Raw genomic sequence first — 22,429 nt, 5'->3', positions numbered from 1 at the left:
TCTATATAGTTAAGCTCTTAATATTCAATCAACTGAATGATTGGCAGCTTATACGAAGAAAAGCTATGATCGACCTAGACAGCATATTAAAAAGCAGAGACATTACTTTGCCAACAAAGGTCTGTCTAGTCAAAGCTATGGTTTTTCCAGTAGTCATGTATGGATGTGAGAGTTGGACCATAAAGAAAGCTGAGCGCTGAAGAATTGATGCTTTTGAACTGTGCCGTTGGAGAAGACTCCTGAGAGTCCCTTGGACTGCAAGGAGATCAAACCAGTCCATCCTAAAGGAAATCAACCCTGAATATTTATTGGAAGGACTGTTGCTGAAGCTGAAGCTCCAATCCTTTGGCCATCTGATGCAATGAACCAACTTATTAGAAAAGACCGTGATGCTGGGAAAGACTGAAAGCAGAAGGAGAAGGGGACGACAGAGGATGAAATGGTCGGATGGCATGAGTTTGAGCAAGCTCTGGGAGATGGTGAAGGATAGGGAAGCCTGGCATGCTGCAGTCCACGGGGTTGCAAAGCGTCAGACACCACTGAGCAACTGAACAACAGCAATGATGAAGGATTATGATTCTATAAGGAAACCAATGGTAGATGAATAAATTTTCAGTGCTTTCAGAATTACAAGAAATTCTCTTAAATTTCTAATAAGAAAATACCATCTTGAGTTAATATAACTAAAATTAAATTCTGATCCAATGAGAATATTCAAGGTTAAGATCAGGCTTATAAGAAAAGGAGTACAGCACCATATATGTGTATGTAAGTGGGAATAGAGAAGAGCAAATGGACCTCATAAATACAGGGATCAAATGAGTATGATCCAACCAGAGGATGCACCCAAGAGGATAATATCTTGCCTGTCTCCTTCTCATTTCCTTTTTCCAAACTTTATAGCTGGACTTTTTTGACACCTACGGGCACTGCTTGGCTCTGCTTCAGACTCTGGAACCAAATCAAGGAAAACATAATAAGCACTAAAATAATAGTTTGTTAGCTCAGCCTCCAGCAAAAAATGTTGCTAATCTGTCTCTGACTTTGAGACTTACCTAGTTCTCATCTTCTGCCTCTTAATATGATTGAAGTGAGTCCTTCCTTTGTTTTCTCTATAGCTAAGCCCTGGCTGAGTTGGGGTCTTATACAGTAACACGTTACTTTTCACCACTTATCTGTCACAAACATATCACTGATTCTTCTAAATCTGGGGTGTTTTTGCCTTCTAAAAATTATGGGAAAATAAATTACAAAACTGTAAACAAGATACATTGAAAAAGCACCTGCTGCTGCTGCTGTCGCTTCAGTCATGTCTGACTATGTGTGACCCACCAGGCTCTCCCGTCCTTGGGATTCTCCAGGCAAGAACACTGGAGTGGGTTGCCATTTCCTTCTCCAATGCATGAAAGTGAAAAGTGAAAGTGAAGTCGCTCAGTCGTGTCTGACTCTTAGCGACCCCATGGACTGCAGCCCACCAAGCTCCTCTGTCCATGGTATTCTCCAGGCAAGAGTGGGGTGCCATTGCCTTCTCTGCCTATTGAGGAAAGAATGGACTTTCTGTAATAACAAGTAAAAGAAAACTAAGAACAGTGGACATTTGATGTTTTGGTGCTGAAGCAATGAGACCCACAAGCACAGCCATCTGGAGCTGACCCACTGAGCAAGCACAGTCCAATTCTGTGACAATTCCATGAACGCCAAAGCAGCGGATCCAGCACTTCAGTGTCACAGTCTAAGCTGTTGGTGGGGTGAAAGAGCTAAGCTGTGCTCCACAACAACCTTTGCAAACATGATTAATTTATTTTGGTCTTCAGTGACATTGAAAATAAATTCATATTCTAAAGCTAAGATAGTGACTTGTGTTAAGGGACGAGGATAAACATTAGTAAGTTTGGCTGAATGATGACAACTAAATGTTGTTGGCTAAAGTAGAGGGGTCAAATTGCTAATTTAATAAAGTATGAGTTAAGGATTGAGATGGGTAAAATAATGGATGATCTTCAATTATAGGCTTATGTGGATCTAGTGACTTGTATGGCAACCAGTGGGGTAGATCATAAGAGAAAACTAGAAGTTAACTGAAAGCAAAGGAATCTTACTGGCCTTGAGAATCTGGAGAGCAGGAATTTATGGTCAGCTGATAGAGATATTCATTCATCCATTCATTAATCTTATATTTACTGATAATTTACTATGTTCCAAAAAATGGTCTGGGCAGTGAGTGTAGGAAGAGAAGGGGACGACAGAGGATGAGATGGCTGGATGGCGTCACCGACTCAATGGACGTGGGTTTGGGTAGACTCTGGCAGTTGGTGATGGACAGGGAGGCCTGGCGTGCTGCGGTTCATGGGGTTGCAAAGAGTCGGACACGACTGAGCGACTGAACTGAACTGTGAATGTAAACAACAGGGAGAAAAACAGACATGGCTTTAAACCTCATGGAACTTACATCTTAGTGGAAAGAGTCAGAAACAGATAGTCAACACATGGGAAAAAATACCAGATAACAATTGCAATGCAGAAATTAAAGTGAATACTATGAAAGAGACTGAGTTTGAGGTTCTTTTTAAAATCTGGGGATGGGGAAGGGAGGTGAGTAGGGGAGGGCCCCTTGAAGATGTGATATTTAAGCAAAGACCTGATGTCAAGAAGGAGCCACACACATACTCTGAGGGATGTGTGGCTGAAATGAACCCAGTCTGGTGGAAAAATTTCAGCAGACAGACTAATTCCAAAACCCTGGGAGGCCAACGTGGCCAAGAAGGAGTAGACAAGAAACAAATGGCTAAGCAAGCATGGTAAGGACCCTGTGAGGAAGGATCTCAGGAACTTAAACCAAGATTCTGAGGTATACAGAAGCAGAGAACCAGTTCAGAGAGAACGTGTCCAGAGCTGGGTACGGGGGTAGGTGTGGGATTCAGTCACAGATAAAACTGGGCAAAGTTAGAATTCAGTACAGTTCGCTGTAAGTAAGGAACCAGAAGTTAACTTGGATCTGAGGCAGTGTTTTCTGGTGGAGATCTTTATAATAATAATAACCACACTGACAACCACATTGTCACAGTAATCTACCCACATACCTCTGACAGCCTTTCGTTCTCTCTTTGCCTTCATAATATTAACTCATTTTTGCCTATTGATTGAATCAGGTGTCCCATTCTCTTGACCCAAATTTCAAAATTTTAAGCATTTATTTATTTATTCATTTGGCTGCATCGTGTCTTAGTTATGGCATGCAGGATCTTTTGTTGCAATGCATGGACTCTAGTTGTGTCTCACCGGCTTCAGAGCACACAGGCTCAGTAGTACTAGCATTTGGGCTTAGTCGCTCTGGGTATGTGTGATGCGTGTGATCTTAGTTCCCTGACCTAAGGGATCAAGCCTGAGTCCCTGCATTGCAAGGTGAATTCTTTACCACTGCACCACCAGGGAAGTCCCTCAACTTTCAAATTGAGCTTAAGATTCTACCCTCAGGGATCTACCAATGAACAATGTACTATTATTCTCACACAGGGCATTGCTTTATATTTATATTTTTACATTTTGATACTATGTGAGTTTTTTCAGGGTGAGGGATTACATTTTATTCTTTATATTACAAATAACTGACATAATGTCTGGCACAAGGAAATGTTCAGTATGTTTGGTTAAATAAATGAATTTAAAAATGAGTAGATGATGGCTTATTTAAATCCTTTGTGAAATCAGGCGGGGCAGATATATAAGACCGTAGCTATGAAAAGTGAGTGTGTTTAATACATGTCAGGTGCTCTATCTGTGTTGCTGTTGTTCACATGTGACTCTTTGCGACCCCATGGACTGCAGGTTTCCCTGTCCTTCAGTATCTCCTAAAGTTTGCTAGAACTAATGTTCATCGATTCAGTGATGCCATCCAAAAATCTCATATTTTCATTATGTCTGTTAATTCTCACAGCAAGTCAATGTGGTAGAGTGTGAAATCATTTACAAACTGCAGCTCAGAGCAAATAAAAGGCAGCAGCAAGGTCATACACCTGATGATGGGCAAGGCTGGGAAACAGTGTCTGGGTTCTTTCCACTGCTGTGCTCATCTTATCCAGTTAGCCCAAGATCACAGCAAGGATGGTGATGAACTCACAGACATATGTGCAAGAAGGGGAATTTTCTGTCCGGGTGCAGATAGTTCCTGATTGCTATGAATGTTTTCACTTTACTAGGCAATGGAGAACTATTTAAGATTTTAAGTGATACAGTAACATGTAATATGCTATGATGGAAATGATCTTTGAGATAATTATTTTCATTGCTTTGGCTACTTTGTACAGGCTGACCCAACAGAGAGATTAGTTGGTCCTTATCACAGATCTTCCACATGAGGAATTATGGAGAATTAGAATTGAAGCTGTAGAACTAGAAAGGAAAAGAATAATATAAGAGATACTGAGTAGGGGGAAAAAATGACAGAATCTCATTAAATGTAGGATAACATGGAGAGAGTTCTTACAAATTTAACTCTAGGAATATGAGCCTATGGCTCTTAAGAGCATTAGGGAATTTGGAATAGAATCCAATTTTAGGAATGTGCTAAGGGCTGCTTAAAATTCATTACATTTTTAAGGTATCCTAATGGTTCACTTGGGCTTCCCCAGTGGCTCAGTGGTAAAGAATTTGCCTGCAATGCAGGAGATGCAGGTTTGATCCCTGAGTCAGGAAGATCTCCTGGAGAAGGAAATGGCAACCAACTTCAATATTCTTGCCTGGAAAATCCCATGGACAGAAGAGCCTGGGGGAGTCTATAGTCCACAGGGTCACAAAAGTGTTGGATATGACTTAGTGACTAAACAACAAAATGATCTCTTTAAGTATCATGGACTGGGTGAATGTAAATTAGAGCACAATTCGTCTCTCAGTTCCTCATCTTCGAATTGACGAGAATTTTCTTAGGTGATTTTGAAGGTCATTGTCCCCTAAATTTGTAAGTTTCTTGTGAATTGAGGCAGTTTCCTTCTTTTACATTCCCCTCCCCTTCCTTCCCTCTTTTTATTTCAGAATGATGGTCCTGAAAGTGACCATTATCTGAATGAACAAATATGTTTAAAAACAAGTATATAATCAGAAATCTTTCCCAGGTTTTACACACAATAGTGAATTTTTTTAGTTTGCAAGGCCTGAAAATGTTTGCAATTGCTTCTTCTCTTCAGTAAGCCTTGTTCCACACAACCGCCTACCATTTTTTCTTTTTTAAAATTTAAACAACATTTAAATTTTTTAAATTTATTAATATTTAAATTTAAATGACAACTTAATCCATAGTTATGAGATGGTCTTCTATTGTGGTTTCCTTTTCCTCCGCAGTAATTATTTGACAAAACACTTTTTCTCTTTACTTTCAACCATTTCACCATATCACACCCTCAGAAATCACAAAGAAGCCCTACTGTCATCAATCATCCAGTCGAGCTATGTTGCAGGCTTAAGACTTCATTCTAGAACCTTAATATGAGAAATAGAAGCATACTAGCTTGTGTTATTTATGGTCCTGTATTCATTGCATCTTATCTTAAAGAAATTAAACCAGAATTGGGGAAGCATAACACAGAATTTGGTAACACAAAGAAGAAATGCTACAGGAAAACATGCTATTATCATATATTAAATGCAGAGCAGTAGAACCTTGAAAAGTGGGATACTGATTTATCACATTGTCTCTTGACTGAATTAAGATCAGTTATTGAAATTAATAGAATAGAAAATAATCTGACAAAAGAGCTTAGAAAGCTAAGCAGAGATAATTCATTCATTGAAAATATTTATAGTTAATAAATTATTGAGTTAATCTAATAAGTTAATATCAACTTATTTAGGTATCATGCTTTAAATTGGTTCTATCAGTCAGCTCAGTCGCTTAGTTGTGTCTGACTCTTAGCAACCCCATGGACTGCAGCATGCCAGGCCTCCCTGTCTATCACCAACTCCCGGAGTTTACCCAAACTCACGTCCATTGAGTTGGTGATGCCATCCAACCATCTCATCCTCTGTTGTCGCCTTTTCCTCCTGCCTTCAGTCTTTCCCAGCATCAGGATCTTCTCAAATGAGTCAATTCTTCGCATCAGGTGGCCAAAGTATTGGAGTTTCAGCTTCAGCAACAGTCTTTCCAATGAATATTCAGGACTGATTTCCTTTAGGATGGACTGGTTGGATCTCCTTGCAGTCCAAGGGACTCTCAAGAGTCTTCTCCAACACCACAGTTCAAAAGCATCAATTCTTTGGTGCTCAGCTTTCTTTATAGTCCAACTCTCACATCCATACATGACTACTAGAAAAACCACAGCTTTGACTAGACGAACCTTTGTTGGCAAAGTAATGTCTCTGCTTTTTAATATGCTGTCTAGATTGGTCATAACTTTTCTTCCAAGGAGCAAGTGTCTTTTAATTTCATGGCTGCAGTCACCATCTGCAGTGATTCTGGAGCCCCCCAAAATAAAGTCTCTCACTGTTTCCATTGTTTCCCCATCTATTTGCCATGAAGTTATGGGACCAGATGCCATGATCTTATTTTTCTGAATGTTGAGTTTTAAGCCAACTTTTTTTCACTCTCCTCTTTCACTTTCATCAAGAGGCTCTTTAGTTCTTCTTCACTTTCTGCCATAAGATGACTTTCTGTTGTTTGCATATCTGAGGTTATCGATATTTGTCCTGGTAATCTTGATTCCAGCTTGTGCTTCTACCAGCCCAGCACTTCTCATGATGTACTCTGCATATAAGTCAAATAAGCAGGGTGACAATATACAGCCTTGACATACTCCTTTCCCTATTTGGAACCAGTCTAACTGTTGCTTCCTGACCTGCATACAGATTTCTCAAGAGGCAGGTCAGGTGGTCTGGTATTCCCATCTCTTGAAGACTTTTCCACAGTTTGTTGTGATCCACACAGTCAAAGACTTTGGCATAGTCAATAAAGCAAAAGTACATGTTTTTCTGGAACTCTTGCTTTTTGATGATCTAACGGATGATGCCAATTTGATCTCTGGTTCCTCTGCCTTTTCTAAATCCAGCTTGAACATCTGGAAGTTCATGGTTCACATACCGTTGAAGCCTGGCTTGGAGAATTTTGAGTATTACTTTACTAGTGTGTGAGATGAGTGCAATTGTGTGGTAGTTTGAGCATTCTTTGGCATTGCCTTTCTTTGGGATTGGAATGAAAGCTGACTTTTTCATTGGTTTTACAGCACAGCACAAAATAGACAGTTCCTTTGCTCCCCAAGAGTATAGTCCAGAGCATGAAACTATAGGGAATGTAGGGATTGCATAAATAACTTGAAGTTTTCAGATGGAGACTTGCTGGGGAAATAGAAGGAAAAGGGGAAAAACCTGGTTTGTCTGGGCAGAAGAAGGGGAAGTGTTGACCTGGTAAAATCTTTTTGGAAAAAGTAATGTTTAAATTGAACATTGACGTTAACTAGATGCCAGCATGACAGAGATGATGAAAAAGAAATGGAATACATGGGATGATAATTAGACAGTCATGAGTATGAGATATTCTTTGAACACAAGAAGTCTATATAGCCATGGAAAAAACAAACAAAAAAACCTACAAATAGAACTATTGTTATGACTCAGAAATCCCATTACCGGGCATATACCCTGAGAAAACCTTAATTAAGAAAGGCATGTGCACCCCAGTGTTCACAGTAGCACTATTTACAATACTCAGGACATAGGAGTAATCTAAATGCCCGTTGACAGATGCATGGATAAAGAAGAGGTGGTACATATATACAGTGGAATACTACTCAGCCATGAAAAGGAATGAAATTGACTGATTTGTAGAGACAGGGTGAAGTCAGAAAGAGGAAAATAAATATCACGTATTCATGCAAATATGAGAAACAGATGATGATTATTGGGTCAAGATATTCTGAGATGGTGTTAAAGAGAATGGGTAGCATCCCAAAGGAAGTGGGGAGCCATTGAAGGAAAGTGGTAAAAGATTTGTGTACCACAGTGATCGTGATCTTATTGGATCCTATTGGAGAAAGCTTTGGAAGGAAAATGAGTGAAAGTGTATATATCTATACGTGCCTCTGGGAAAACATGTCTACCAGATAAGGTAGATTGTATTAACTACAGAAAAAGCAAGAAGAAGTTTGGTATGATGATTTATCACATTTATGCAGCCTGGGAAGCCTTCTTTCTTGATGACAACACTCATTGTGAGATTGTAAATGTTTGTACTGCTGGAAGCATTTTAAGAAAGCAAGATTTTCTAGCCTTTCTGGAAAGGGTTCAAAATTTTGGTTCTCAGACCTTTGGATATCAGGGATCAAAAATTACTTCCCTCTCCCCTCCAAAAAACAAAACAAAGCAATAGCCCCAATAAAAATTTGGATTGCTATTTTTAATGCTAAAATTTTTTTAAATTTATTTTATTAATCATTTTTCTATTGAATTCTTTTTTGCCACACGCCACAGCATGCAGGATTTCAGTTCCCTAACCAGGGACTGAACTCACACCCCATGCAGTGCAAGCGTGGAGTCCTAGACACTGGATGGCCAGGAAAGTCCTTAACACCAAAATTCAAAGACCATATAATCTCACAGTAAGTGGTAAGGCTTTTCATTCCTGTGAAAGGACAGTTAACATGTTTGTGTATATGATTTTTCTAGTTATGTAGTTCACAAAGCTATAACATGTCTTATTCACAATGGCCCAAAAACTGAATTTGTGTATGCCTCCACTCTACCTACCAGAGAGACAGGATAAAAACCAGTGTTGCCTTTACTTGTGAATCAAACATACCCAAGTCACTTAAGGGTTTGACATATACCTTAGGTCCACAGCTGTGTCTTTGGCTTGGGGCTTCCCTGGTGGCTCAGTGATAGAAAAATCTGCCCACCAATGCAGGGAGTGCAGGTCTGGAAGATCCCCTGCAGAAGGAAAAGACAACCCACTCCAGTATTCTTGTCTGGGAAATCCCGCGGGCAGATGGGCCTGGTGGGCTATGGGGTCCCAGGCCATGGGGTTGCAAAGAATCAAATATGACTGAGCCACTAACAACAACATCAACCAGGGGATTAACCTCTTTTACCCAGAAAGCAACATTAGTTGCTTATTCATTGGAAGAGAGCAGATGTTTCTGAGTTTTCTTTTGTTTGAAAGCTACTAGATTTGTAAATATTCCCTAGAACACAACACAATTCTGATGAGTCATCATACTTTCATTTAAGGGTGCTGAAAAGTAACCCCAGAATAGGAACAGAAACTTAAAACCTCTTATTTTAAGACTTCCGTGACTTGTAGCATTTTTCTAAGAAACAGACACCTATAATAGCTGCATATATATTAATTTATATTGAAAATGTTTAGGGAAAATAAAGATTCAGTGAGTGAGCATCTCTGAAAATGTTTATCGACATTATATTTTCACTTTCCTTTTATTCTTAACTAAAATAGTTCATCTGGTGGAAAAGAGCTTTGGAAACATGAATGTAATTTTTGTCTCTATATAAAGCAGGCTTAAGAAGGTCTGTGTGTTTAGTCTTCACCTGGAGAGGAACATACAAGCATGCCTCTACTAGCCCACCAAGAAGAGTATTTCCAGAAATTTGAACTTCCTGCTTCTGTCATCATTTCTTACATATTTTAGAGCAGAATAAATGCTATTATTATTAGCTAAAATCTTGCCTTTGTACAGTGTTGGTCAAACTTGTTTTAAGTTATGCACCTTAAAAGAAAGAAAAAAAAAGCAATTAAAAAAGCCATGGGCTTTGAAATCAGGAAGACTTGAATCTGGATCTCTGCTCTAACACTTACTAACTTAAGCTTGGGCAACTTAGGGAAACTGTGCCTTAGTCTTTCATTTATATGGGAATATTATTAATTATTAATTAATATGGATAACACCTTGTCACAGTGCAGCTGAACATGAATGACAGATCATCAGTATGCTTTCTGGACCCTCAATAAATAGTTGCGATTCTCTTCTCAAGTCCATTTTTCCAGTTCTAGTGTTCAGTGCTTCCTTTCCACTTAGATCCCTTTGAATATAGAGGATAGTGGACACCCATCTGCCTGATCTAGAGTGTTCTCCACAAGGAAGCATGCAAATGGTAAATTTCCCATTGCTTCTCAAATCAAAGCTTGCCTCTTCGATTAATTCTGGATTTCAATTGAGTTTTAGTTACAAAAAATTTATCAAAGCATTGTTTATAACAGTGAAAAGTTGGAAACAGTATATTCTAAAATACTTATCCTTTAAAAAATTATAGTGTACCATATATTATAATTTTACACAATTGTTAAAAATTGGCATGTTAAATATTTCCAACATGCTGTGAATAGGGAGAAATAGAAATAAAACAATGTATACAGTGTAATGGTATGGAAAAGCATATATACATGCATAGAATAAAAAACCAGAATGATAAGACAACAAATGTTAACCCTTGTTAACTCTGGGTGTTAGGGTGTATGATTTCTATTTTTTTTTCTTCTGTATAACTAGGCCAGTGGCTATGACTTCTATAAGCCAGGATGTAAGAAATACCATGTTTCTTCTATTTTTCTAGTCAAAGTTAAACTGTTCCCAGTTGCCATCTGGCTAGGACATTTAATTTCAAGTACTGTTGAAACTTATTTCCTCTTAAAATTCTCCAAGTTTGTGCAAATGTGCTGTGGATATTGTAAAGTTCCAAACTTTTAAATAGAATCTTCAGCTTTTGGCATATTCTCATCATCCATGATAAGCCCAGCATGCCTTTAAATCTAAGAATTGTTTTCATGGCTCTGTGCCAAGCTTGAGTCCTGTGAACTCCTGCAGATATAGTCCGTTAACCCCGTCACCGTGCATTTTGTAATCCCCAATCTCTTCATGCTTCCTCAAATTGTTTTTCTCATTTCTTTTTTTGGTGGTGCCACATGGCATGTGGCATCTTAGTTACCAGACCAGGGATCGAACCCATGCCCCCTGCAATGGAAGCCCTGGGAGGGTGGAGTCTTAATTACTGGACCGCCAGGGAAGTCCTGTTTTTCTCTTTTTCACATGGTAAAGGTGGTTCCCACTAAGAATAAACTGGCTTTTTTGTTTAAGAATTAATTCGTGATGTGTGTAAATTTAAAGATGAAATCTAAAAATACATGATCAAATGCATACTATTGTGCATCACTGTGTATTACCTGTGTACGACTATGTAATAATATCTATTACTTACTATGTGTAAGGCGCTAAGTCCTTAATTCTAAATGGAGTCTTTGAACCAGCAATCCTACACAAATTATCTTCTACCATATGGCCAGGTAGCCATTCTGCAGAAGTCTTGTTACCTGCTCTTTATCTGAGGCATGGGGTTACCAATTCTCTGTAAATACGCAAATCACCTGGATCCTTTCTACCTTGTCTTCATGTTCGTTCCCTTTCATAATTCCCTACAAGAATTTGCGCTTTTCAAACATAATTGGGAAAAGGCATGGAGGAAAGTGGGGAGTCCACAGTCGTAATCTCCATGCTTTATGATGGTTGCTTTTACTTCTTAAAAGATTCTTTATTAAAGGAACACAAAATCATGACTTGGAATAAAAAGAACAAACTATCCGCAATCATGAGGGATAAACAAAAAAGGATGGCACATACATTTTTCTAAATGTTCAACAATGGAATTGTTACCTTTCTAATGTGAATTAAAAAAAAAAAGTTATCAGGGAACAAAGCAAGCAGCTGTAGACAAAAACTCAGAAATGTTCCCATCTCCTATTTATTTGGGAGTTTTTCTTTGACTTCTAAGGCTCAATTAATTTATCTGTGAATTTGTTGTTGTTCAGTCTCTTAAGTTGTGTCCGACTCTTTTGTGACCCCGTGGACTGCAGCATGCCAGGCTCCTCTGTCCTCCACTATCTCCCAGAGTTTGCTCAACTTCATGTCCACTGAGTCAGTGATGCTATTAATCAAATGTGAACAAGCAATGGGAAATGGCTATAGATATGGAATTTGAGGTCAAAGGTTTGGTCAAACTTTGATGTTCAATTTTGGGTAAATCTACTTTACAAGGTTGGGGTAATGCTGCAAAGATCCCCCTTAATCTCAGAGTTTACACTCCATCAGAAGACCTCAGTACAATGGGGTCTTAAAGAAGAGTTTCTTCTTTAAGCAATCATGTCTGCCCCTCTGAGGACTTAAAAGCAGAGGATACATTTTATAATCCTAAATCTCCTTTTCCTCTAAATTGTTTTTCACAACTTTCAGATGGCAAAACTAAGAATAAACTGACTTAACTTGTTCAGACATAAATATATGAAGTAAGAGGCAATTTGGAGATTATATCTTCAGTCGCTCAGTTGTGTCCGACTCATTGCTTAATTCTTAATAAAACACTATTAAATACATACCACGTATAAGTCATTAAGTCTCTAGATTGAGTGTCTGAATCATCCATCTGATACAGATTATCTTCTCAGATCAAATGGCTTGATGTATTCCTGTAGCTGAGTTTTGTCAGATTGCCTCAACCTAGTCTTTCCCATTTTGATAATTCTCCTCCCTTGGGAGTTGACCATTCCTTTTTGACACAGTAATAATTCTGGGTTTCCCCTCCCCACATTACAGTCTCCATTCTTCAGTCTCTGCTACTATCTTCCTAAATACCAGGTTAATAATGTCATTCCCTTACGAGGCCAAGAAACCAACACCCGTCTCTGACAATCAACTACCAAATTCAAAACAAAATAGTGTAACTAACCACTTCCATCATTTAATAGCTGAGAAGTTTCTTTTTTTCAAATTTGCCACATTCATTTATTCTCTTTATAAAAAATATTTTTTGTTGTTGAAGTATAGTTGATTGACAGCTTCTTGGCTAGTTTCAAGTGTACAGTAAAGTGATTCAGTTATACATGTATACCTACTCTTTTTCCTATTTTTTCCCTTATAGATTATTGCAAAATATTGAGGATAGTTCCCTGTGCTATATAGTAGGTGCTTGCTGGTTACCTATTTATATGTGGTAGTCAGATCAGATCAGATCAGATCAGTCGCTCAGTCGTGTCCGACTCTTTGCGACCCCATGAATCGCAGCAGGCCAGGCCTCCCTGTCCATCACCAACTCCCGGAGTTCACTGAGACTCACGTACATATTAATCCCAAACTCCTAAATTATCCCCCTTCTTCTACTTGGTGATACCTGGGGAGGTTTCTTTCTTTCTTTTTTTAATTAATTCATTTTGGACTGTGCTAGGTCTTCATTGCTTTCATGAGGGCTTTCTCTAGTTGTGGCAAGCGGTGGGGTTGGGGGGAGGCTATTCTTCCTTATGGTGCATGGGCTTCTTATTGAGGTGGCCTCTCTTTTGCCGAGCACAGGCTCTAGGGCGCCTGGGCTCAGTGGTTACGGATTGCAGGCCCTCAAGCTTGGGCTTAGTTACCCCTCAGCACGTGGAATTTTCCTGGACCAAGGATCAAAACTTGGCCCCCCTGTGTGCCCTGCATTGGCAGGTGGAGTCTTATCCACTGCACCACCTGAGAAGTCCAGGAAGTTTCTTCTTCGTCACAGGAAAATGTCTAAATTCCTCCATCTGTTGTTTCATGAAGTTTTAAAGTCTGAGCCTCAGTGTACATTTCTGAACTGCTCTCTTCACAAGCTCTTCTCCTTTCTTAGAATTGCCTTTATACTTCCTCTCAATTGTTAATTCTTCCCTTACCTTTGCTGCTTAAATTGATCACAGCGACCCACCAAAATCCAATCCTAGTTTCATGGCCCAGTTTGGATTTCAGATTTGATTTAGTGCTTTCTTGTCTCTTCCTTACTGTCGTATTTCCTGTTCAAGACACTCGTAATTGCTTTGGGTCATATATGTCTTTCATGGTTCATGTGACAATACAGGTTTCTATGCTTGTACATGTTGGTTCTGTCTGAAACTTTCCTCTCACATGGTTTCATGGTTGGTTGGTGTATTCTCATCTTTCAAGTAAAAACGTATCCTCAGAGCAGCCTTTTCTGGACATGTTTTTATTTTGTCATTATCATGTTTATCTTGCTCCTTGTCTCCTGCCTGCACTAGGATGTAACCTCTATGAAAACATGGACATTGTTCGCTCTCTCCAGTGCCTAACCATATGCTAGGTACGGGGTGAGTAGGCAAGACCTTTGGGGACTGGCTGTATGGAGCCCTTGGTAAAGCTGGGTTATGTTTCCAGGAATTCTCAGGCCCAATCTTGGCATAGAGGCATAGAGGCAGGGTAAACGAGTCTTATTTTCAAGGGACGAAGTGACTTGGCCGCTTCAGTAGTAATTCTGTGCTTACTGAGTTTAATTTTTGCTTCCCTAAGTGTATTACAAAATTTGTAAAGGATTTCCTAGCACGGACATTTAAAAACTGTTGTGAATGAGGGGCCAAATGAATGAATCATATTAACTGGGTGAACTGATGCTGTTTACTAAACACACATTAAATCCAAAGAGAATGATGTATGAGAGTTGGTGGAACATTCTAAAATAATGATGATATATAACTTAAGTCATGGGTTTATTACAAATAGCAGAATGGCGGTTAAAGAAAGTAAATAGAACTATCTAGAGAGCCAAATGAAAAGGAGAATGTTTTTTCTAGAACTATTATTTATAGCAAAATAGTCATACCTTCTTCTTTCTTCCTATTTTAGTGATAAAGGAAAACATTATCTGATATTTCAATGCTTTCTTTAAATTTAGCAATTTATAAGTGACAATGGACATACAACTGTTTAGGATATTAGTCTAAAATTTTATTTTTAATTCAATTATTGGACCACTGCTATTTTCAGGAAAGCAAAAATACTTCAGTAAGGTATTAATTAGGGAATGTTTAAATTTGTTGAATCAGCACTGTTTTCTTTAATAGTCCTGTCTATATGTAGAAAACAGTTGGATCATTTTGTTAATTTGGAATGAGTTAGATTAGCAGAACTTTTTTAAAATAACTGCTGGATTTTTGTTATTGTGGTTATAAATGATCAAATTTTACTCTATCTGAAAAAATAAACTTGGGACTAACTGGACTTTAAGACTAAATTATAAATGTAATGAAATTAAAATTTGTTATGTGACTATTTTTGTTATTTGGGTGAGGATCAAGAGTTGTCTTTGTTGTGTTTCTAATCAGAGAATGACTGTATATATATATATTCATTCTTTATATATAAAGAATGAATGAAAACATATTTTTCCAAAGAGAAAATGTTGGTCTTGACAATATATTTAAAAAGTCAAATAGCAAAAGTGCTTTTGAGATGCTTAGTCACTGGTTTTATAAACATAAATATAGAAATGCTATTACCATTCTCTAATGGAAATCCTCTACTGACATCATCAGAGCTCAGTTAATTGAGGAACGCTGGACATTTGCTTAGCAGTAATTCTTTCTAATCAAGATTGCCTTCAAAGCAAAAGACATGGATTCAACCTCTTGTATGACTGCCAGTACATTTAAATTCCAAAGGCACAAGAATGTTTAAATCCCTATAAAGTGTCTGCAAGTCAGTTTCTGAGCTGTGTGATTGGGTTTGTGCCCATTCTGACAGAATGGCTGAAATTAGACATAAGCTTACTTTACCAAATTTAGTGGGACCTTGAAGAGAAGAAAATAGCTTGTACATTATTGCCACAGTAAGTAAAATGAATTAGGACCACTTGGTTTTGTCAAAAGTTCCTGAACATGGTTCTACTGTGTATTAAGTGATATTAATCACTGAAAATATGACTCCACTTGTACAACATAAATTTGTAAGTCAGGGATTTCACTGACTTGGAATAGGCTGAAAACATGGTCAAACAATACTTGCTATAAGAGACGGCATGATATGCTGAAATAATTGTCAGACAGACTTGGATTTTTTTTTTTAAACTTTACATAATTGTATTAGTTTTGCCAAATATCAAAATGAATCTGCCACAGGTATACATGTGTTCCCCATCCTGAACCCTCCTCCCTCCTCCCTCCCCGTACCATCCCTCTGGGTCGTCCCAGTGCACTAGCCCCAAGCATCCAGTATTGTGCATCGAACCTGGACTGGCAACTCATTTCTTACATGATATTTTACATGTTTCAATGCCATTTTCCCAAATCTTCCCACCCTCTCCCTCTCCCACAGAGTCCATAAGACTGTTCTATACATCAGTGCCTCTTTTGCAGACTTGGATTGAAATCCTGGCTTCACTACTGATTTTGTGTGCGTAGGGCTCTAAATAAGGACAATAATGCCTAATTCAATACAGTGGTTAATGATACTGCAAATGTAGTGATAAAGTACGTGGCCCAGCATTGGCTCTAGACACGGAGCAACAGTGATATGACTACTGCTTTATTTGGGATTGCTGTTGTTGTCATTCAGTTGTTGAGTCGTGCCCGACTCTGCAACCACATGGACTGTAGCCTGTCAAGCTTCCCTGTCCTCCCCCATCTCCCAGAGTTTACTCAAACTCATGTCTATTGTGTTGGTAATGCTATACTATTATTTGGTATAGTCCTCTGAATATATTTTAAAAAAAACCATTGAGGAGGAAAAGTTTCATAAAGTAGTAATAATCTCTCTAACATGTTCAATTAAAAAAATAGTAATTGAGAGAAAAATATCACTTCCATTTTTTAGGTCAAAATATTGATGCAAACATGGGTACAGTAAATGTACATTGAAAGTATAGATGATAATCCCTGCTGCTAAGTCACTTCAGTCGTGTCCGACTCTGTGCGACCCCATAGACGGCAGCCCACCAGGCTCCTCCGTCCCTGGGATTCTCCAGACAAGAACACTGGAGTGGGTTGCCATTTCCTTCTCCAATGCATGAAAGTGAAAAGTGAAAGTGAAGTCGCTCAGTCGTGTCTGACTCTTAGCGACCCCATGGACTGCAGCCTACCAGGCTCCTCCGTCCATGGGATTTTCCAGGAGTGGGGTGGCATCGCCTTCTCTGAGATGATAAACCCTAGTAGGTATTTAGCTATTAAAATAGAGTTCTTATTGTTCATAAATATACTTTCCCTAGATCTGTGCTTTCATCATGACATTTAATTTTTATGTATTTTTTAAAATACTGATTTATTTTGGCTGCACCATGCAAAGTCTCGGTTCCCTGACCAGGGACTAAACCCAGACCATGGTGGTGAAAGCTCAGAATTCTAACCACTAGGCAACCAGAGAACTCCCATGATATCTAATTTTTAAATTAATTGTAAATATATTTTAATTAGGGTTCATTTCGCCCTTCTCTCTGATTATCTTCATATTTCCAGGAATTTTATTAGTGTGTGTGTGTGCGGGGGGTGGGGTGGGGGACACAGGGCTTCCCTGGTGGATCAGTGGTAAAGAATCTGCCTGCCAATGCCTGCCAGTATAGGAGACACAGGTTTGATCCCTGGATCAGGAAGATCCCTGGAGAAGGAAATGGCAACCCACTCTAGTACTCTTGCCTGGAAAGTCCCATGAACAGAGGAGCCTGGTCAGTTACAGTCTGTGGGGTCACAAAGAATCAGACATGACTTAGCAACTAAACAACAACAACTGTGTAGAGGCATTAAAAAAATTAACATTTTCTTCTTTAATAATGATGCAAACGGCAGTGACAAGTAGGGTGCTAATTGGGTGTTAGGTTTAAGACGTCTTTGAACCTAATATCACCAATAACAAATTCAACAAACATCCTTTGAGCTCCTAATATGTTATAGACTTTGTGTGGAAAAAGGGTTTTCTAAAACTAAGGTTTGTTTCTTACCATCGTGGAGCATAAAATATTTTTTCTTGGACAGCCAAGTGTGATACAAATTTATCAGTGCTTTAATAAGTGTTCATCTTGAAATTGAAAGAATAATTCTGCTGGAAAGGCGAGTGGGTAGAGAAACTTTTCTGACAAGGTATAATTGAGGTAAGCCTGACAGAATAAGTAGGATTATTTTAGTAGAGAAAGTTGTGCTAGGAGATTAGTTTCTGTGGCAGTCTGAATGAAAGATGAGAGTTAATTAGCTGGATGACAAAAAAATTCACAAGTGAGAATTACTTCCATTTTCTTTGATTGGGGTGTCTTATTAACTTGATTTTGTTAATGCATAAAGAGAGGAATGACTCCTTAATTATATTCACAAACAGTGACAATACCAATTTATTGTTTTATTATCACTATTGTTGCATTATGGACTAGAACACCCAAGTGAAGCAGTATACGAGAGGGACATATTATTATAAGTAAATTGGTTCACTGGTGACCACTTAGAACCTTCTTTGTTCTATCTGCAATCTGTATTAGAGTCCTCTACTCAGGTTTCTCTAAAAGCAGCCCGTGTTGGCAATAATTTGCACTGGATGTACGGATTAAACTATCAAATAGTACCTTATTCCTCAAGTCCAAGGTCATGGGAGACTGATCGTTTTCATGTGCTTAGAATATAGGAAAGGTGAAGTAGAAGTCGTGAAAAAGAGAATAGAAAGCGACTGCACATATAGGAAGAAAAATCAGTCATGAAACATCAGTCTTCTTTTCTGCTTTTAAGCCATGGATTTTGATAAGTAACTACTTTCTTGTAGTTAATTCAGCAAGTTCTTAGGCTGTTCTTTTTGCTTACTTATCTAGTGATTAAATTACCTTATTATCTTCTGTCTAAATTTTTCAAAATTTTCATAACTAATGGTAAAGGATCTGAAACTTAAAGACTAGTAATAATGCATAAGGTGGGATTGGACTTAAAGAGGCTGCTACATACAATATTGCTCAGTTTCAGACGCGCCCACCTATATTCCTTCTAACAAATCTTCTTGATGGAGAGGCCCAGTACATAGGATGAATAACAGTCTTCACACCTAATTCATCCTATATATTGAGACAGGCTATGAAAGCAGGGACTGTATTACCTAAGGTGGAGATTCTTGGAACTAGTAGGCTAACGTTGGAAACATTTTTGGAGGAACTAGGACAAAGCAAGGACAGCCAATTTGAATAGGCATCATTCATCAAGGAGTCCATGCAAACAATGAGATCATAGGTAGGGAGCCAAACTGAATAGAATGTGGGCAATGCGAGGTGATCCGACATGCATTCCAGAGAGGAAGAGACATACCTGCAGTAGATTATTCACTATAAGGATGGAGTTAAGTCAGCCTGATTTAGTAAGGGTGGAAAGAGGCAAACATCTGCCCATACATTTAAAAAAATTAATTTATGTACTTTAATTGGAGGTTAATTACTTTATAATATTATAGTGGTTTTTGCCCTTTGACATGAATCAGCCATGGGTGTACATCTGTTCCCCATCCTGAAACCCCCTCCCACTTCCCTCCCCATCCCATCCCTCAGGGTCATCCCAGTGCACCGTCCCTGAGCACCCTGTCTCATGCATCAGACCTGGACTGGCGATCTATTTCACATATGGTAATATACATGTTTCAATGCTATTCTCTCACATCATCCCACCCATGCCTTCTCCCACAGAGTCCAAAAGTCTGTTCTTTACATCTGTGTCTCTTTTGCTGTCTCGCATATAGGGTCATCATTACCATCTTTCTAAATTCCATACATATATGTTAATATACTGTATTGGTATTTTTCTTTCTGGCTTACTTCACTTTGTATAATAGGCTCCAGTTTCATCTACCTCATTAGAACTGATTCAAATGCATTCTTTTTAATAGCTGAGTAATATTCCATTGTGTATATGTACCACAGCTTTCTTATTCATTCGTCTGCCACTGGACATCTAGGTTGCTTCCATGTCCTAGCTATTGTAAACAGTGCTGCGATGAACATTGGGGTACATGTGTCTCTTTCAATTCTGGTTTCCTTGGTGTATATGCCCAGCAGTGGGATTGCTGGGTCATATGGCGGTTCTATTTCCAGTTTTTTAAGGAATCTCCACACTGTTCTTTTTTAAAAATTTTTATTATTATTATCATTTTTTACTTTACAATATTGTATTGGTTTTGCCATACATCAACACATACATCACACTGTTCTCCATAGTGGCTGTACTAGTTTGCATTCCCACCAACAGTGTAAGAGGGTTCCCTTTTCTCCACACCCTCTCCAGCATTTATTGTTTGTAGACTTTTTGATAGCAGCCATTCTGACTGGCGTGAGATGGTACCTCATTGTGGTTTTGATTTGCATTTCTCTGATAATGAGTAATGTTGAGCATCTTTTCATGTGTTTGTTAGTCATCTGTATGTCTTCTTTGGAGAAATGTCTGTTTAGTTCTTTGGCCCATTTTTTGATTGGGTCGTTTATTTTTCTGGAATTGAGCTGCATGAGCTGCTTGTTTATTTTTGAGATTAATTCTTTGTCAGTCGCTTCATTTGCCCACACATTTTGTTTGCTTCTTTTGCCGTACTGTGTAGTATGTGGAAGCTCCCCAACAAGGGATCAAAACCATGCCCTCTGCAGTGGAAGCATGGCATTTCAACCACTGGACCACCAAGGGAGTCCTCCCCATATGCTTTAACCCTAATCATAACATACCCTGGAATTCTCTTTAAAAGCATTTAATCAAAACTTTTTTTGATTAAATGCTTTTAAAGATGTATGGATGTGAGAATTGGACCATAAAGAAGGCTGAGTGCCAAAGAATTGATGCTTTCAAACTGTGGTGTTGGAGAAGATTCTTGAGAGTCCCTTGGACTGCAAGGAGATCAAAACAGTCCATCCTAAAGGAAATCAGTCCTGAATATTCATTGGAAGGACTGATGCTGAAGCTCTAATACTTCGGCCACTTGATGCGAAGAGCTGACTCATTAGAAAAGACCCTGATGCTGGGAAAGATTGAAGGCAGGACGAGAAGGGGATGACAGAAGACAGGATGGTTGGATGGCATCATCGACTTAGTGGACATGAGTTTGAGCAAACCCCGGGAGATGGTGAAGGACAGGGAAGCCTGGTGCGCTGGAGTCCATGGGTTGCAAAGAGTCGGACATGACTAAGAGACTGAACAACAGAATCAAAACTTTTATCTTTAACAGGTTACACACTGTTATCCCCTCCAAATACTGAGGTACAATTTTTTATTATCAAACTGATTTGAGCATGGTGAAGCTGTTTTTCAAAGGAGTCTTTCTTCACAAGAGTCTTAGGAAGAAAAAACACCAATACAGTATACTAATGCATATATATGGAATTTAGAAAGATGGTAACAATAACCCTGTGTACGAGACAGCAAAAGAGACACTGATGTATAGAACAGTCTTATGGACTCTGTTGGAGAGGCAGAGGGTGGGAAGATTTGGGAGAATGGCATTGAAGCATGTATAATATCATGTATGAAACGAGTCGCCAGTCCAGGTTCGATGCACGATACTGGATGCTTGGGGCTAGTGCACTGGGACGACCCAGAGGGATGGTATGGGGAGGGAGGAGGGAGGAGGGTTCAGGATGGGGAACAAATGTATACCTGTGGCGGATTCATTTCGATACTTGGCAAAACTAATACAATATTGTAAAGTTTAAAAATAAAATAAAATTTAAAAAAAATGAGTCTTAGGATGTCTGCCATGCAAAACATACTCTTTTTTGTTACCTTGGGAAAAAGGTAAAAAAAAAAAAAAAATAGTAGTGTGCTCTCTGTTCCTCTACTTAGCATACTTAACCTTCAGAAATTCAGAATCTTCTTTGGAAAGAAAAAAATCTTGACTTTTAGAGACACCACAGACCTTTTTTTTTTTTTTTTAGGAAGGAGAGATTGATGATATAGCAGTTTGAATTTATGGGAGAAAATCAAGACAAAAAAGTTGGATCTTGGGCTACAGAAAGCAAATAATTTTCCAGAAAATTTAATGATGGCATCTGTGGAAGTTATAGTCTTTGAAAATGTTTTAAAAGAGTGTGCTCAGTATGAAAGATAAAACCTAGAGCTTGTTATACAGAATGAAGTAAGTCAGAAAGAGAAAAACAAAATTCATACACTAACGCCTATATGGAATCTAGAGAAATGGTGCTGATGAACCTGTCTGCGGGAAGCAGTAGAGACACAGACATAGAGAACAAGCTTATGGACACAGTGGGGAAGGACAAGGTGCGATAAACTGAGAGAATAGCCCTGAAGCATATATACTGCTAAGTCGCGTCAGTTGTGTCCGACTCTGTGCGACCCCATAGACGGCAGCCCACCAGGCTCCCCCATCCCTGGGATTCTCCAGGCAAGAACACTGGAGTGGGTTGCCGTTTCCTTCTCCAATGCATGAAAGTGAAAAGTGAAAGTGAAGTCGCTCAGTCGTGTCCGACTCTGTGCGACCCCATGGACTGTAGCACCAGGCTCCTCTGTCCATGGGATTTTCCAGGCAACAGTACTGGAGTGGGGTGCCATTGCCTTCTCCAACATATATACTACCATATGTAAAATAGATAGCTAACAGCAAATTGCTGTATAACAGAAGGAGCTCAACGTGGTATTCTGTGACAACCTCCAGGGGTGGGATGCAGTAGCTGGTGGGAGCAAGTTTCAAGAGGGAGGGGACAT

Source organism: Bos mutus, chromosome 16 (assembly GCF_027580195.1).
Source record: "Bos mutus isolate GX-2022 chromosome 16, NWIPB_WYAK_1.1, whole genome shotgun sequence".
Lineage (NCBI taxonomy): Eukaryota > Metazoa > Chordata > Mammalia > Artiodactyla > Bovidae > Bos > Bos mutus.
The sequence above is the reverse complement of the archived record's forward strand: the minus strand, read 5'-3'. Positions refer to the sequence as shown.